This window comes from Penaeus chinensis, chromosome 2, assembly GCF_019202785.1.
Source record: "Penaeus chinensis breed Huanghai No. 1 chromosome 2, ASM1920278v2, whole genome shotgun sequence".
In the NCBI taxonomy this organism is placed as follows: domain Eukaryota; kingdom Metazoa; phylum Arthropoda; class Malacostraca; order Decapoda; family Penaeidae; genus Penaeus; species Penaeus chinensis.
Genome location: NC_061820.1, coordinates 39,514,468 through 39,516,967, shown reverse-complemented (window position 1 = coordinate 39,516,967; position 2,500 = coordinate 39,514,468).

Here is a 2,500-nt window from a genome sequence, read left to right as displayed (position 1 = left end):
TGGCTTTAAAGGGACTCGCTCCAGTACGATTTTATGTAAAAAAATGATAATGGTTTAATAGTTTAATAGTCACTTGGTACAGCACACAACCGGTCCCCCAACACTTCACTCCGTACGTATGCACGCTCCCTGACAGAATAGTAAGCGTGGTGACATGCGGTTAACTTATCATCTCTGTTCCTGACGCTTTTCGATATTACACTGCACTATGCTAGGCAGGGGATGTCGCTATTTGAAAAAAGTACGAGTGAGAATGAAAGAAAGGTGATGTCGAGACGTGTCCGTCACACTCCCTTGTGCTGGAGAATTACTCAATCCTCTTTCATACCGTTTCCACATCTGTCACAGTGAATCACGTTCTTATCAACGGTCTTACATAAACGGGGCCATTGGAATGTTATGATGTTTTAGGGCCTAACAATATTTATTCCAATATGTCAAGCAGTCGATATGAATCGCCTATTTCTCTATCGCCGTTGCTTTACTTTAACCTGCTGCAACATCAATTACCTTTCAATCTCATACACATATCACAATACGTGATTTTTATATCAGTTCAAGTTTGACAGGCTGGATTGGAGCTCTTGACAGGTATGAAAGAAGGGAAAGGCAAAACTTAATAATACTGTCAGGACATAAGAAGAGGAAGAATAAGAATACGAATAAGAAGAAAAGAAAGTCGAGGAGAAAAAAGGAGGAGAAGAAAATGAAGAAGAAGAAAAAGAAGGAGAAGAAAAAGAGGAGGAAAAAAGGACAAGAAGGAAAGGAAGACGAGGAAAAAAAAAAGGGAGAAGAAAAGATGAAGAAATAGAAGAAAAACAAGAAGAGGAAGAAGAAGAAGAAAAAAGAAAAGAAAAAAGGAAATGCATTATTTCTGACTTTTCTGACGCTGAAGACATCGCTTTGCATAATGCACGAGTTTCTGTTGCAAAAATAAAACTTCATAAAGTCTGACCTTCCTTCCTACGTAGTTCACCTTGCAAGCAATGTCTTTTTTTTCTCTTGTCTCTCTCTCCCCCCCCCCCCCCCCCCCCCCTCTCTCTCTTCTTCCCTCCCTCTCCCTTCTTCCATCCTTCCTTCCCCATCCTTCTATCTATCTATCTATCTATCTATCTCTTTCTCTCTCGCGCGCTCTCTCTCTCTATCTGTCTCTTCTTTTAATGTTATTTTTCTATCATTTGGCTTACATAAATGCTATTCGTTTTCATTATTCTTTACACTGTGAATTTCGAGATTTTTCTTATTAATCTCGAAAATTAGTAAATTTGAAAATAAGGTATGGTATAAGAGGAAAATTCAATAAATATGCTGCATTTAATGACAATCCTTAAATATAGGAGATAAACTGAACCATTCATTGATATCAATATTACTTTGAAGGAAATTCATCAAGAGGTGAAATTTACAAGACATCTTCGATCTTCGCCCTCTCTATCTATCTTTTTCATATTCCTCTCTTCCTTTCGTTCTCTCCCACCTCTCTCTCTCTTTTCCGTTCTCTTCTACCCGCCCCCCCCCCCTTTCTTTCTCTCTCTCTCTCTTCTCTCTCTTTCTCTCTTACTCTCTCTCTTTCTCTGTTACTCTTTTTATTCCGTCTTCCTTTTCTCTCTCTCTCTCTTCCTTCTTCCCTCTCCCCACCTTTTGTCTCTTATAAAACTAGTAATAGCAGTTGTAATTAATAATTAAGACACATAAACAACAAACTTCATTCAGGTGATGTATATATGTATGTTTGTGTATGTATGCATGTATGTATGTATGTATGCATACTTATATATATACACAAACATATGTATACATACATACACACACACACACATATATATATATATATATATATATATATATATAAATGTATATATATATACACACACATAAATGTGTATATATAAATATATATATATATATATATATATATATATATATATATATTTATGTATATGTGTGTATGTATGTATGTATGTACCTATGTATGTATATGTACGTATTTATGTATGTATGTATGTGTGTACGTAAGCATGTCTCTCACACAGTAAAAATGCACGTAAAGTTCATATTCTCCGTAGTGAATGCCTTTTGACCTTAGAGAGTGCACACATGTACTATATTTATAACTCATAATAGCCTGGTTTCTGTACATAATTGTTCTTCGACACCTCAACCCTTCGCTCCTTATAAAGTGCATCCCTAATAAACAGTATGCAAGGCTACAAATTGCTCTTCTTATCTCTATATTTTGTTTGGCCGATTGTCGTCTCTGTTGCAGCCTGGTTTCGATATTGCAATGCTAAGCAGAGTTTATGGCTGGTCATGCACTGCGGTCGCATTTCCCTGTCAATCTGTCTGTTCAATCCTTGTCGATTCACTTCGATTCTTCAAGATATTGCATCGTTATTGCTGTGTGTTTTATTCATTACTTGGCTCTTTAAATTTTCAGTATTAAGCTTGCTTGCATCATTTTTACTTTTACTTTTTTTTTTTTTTTTTTCTTCTTCACCTT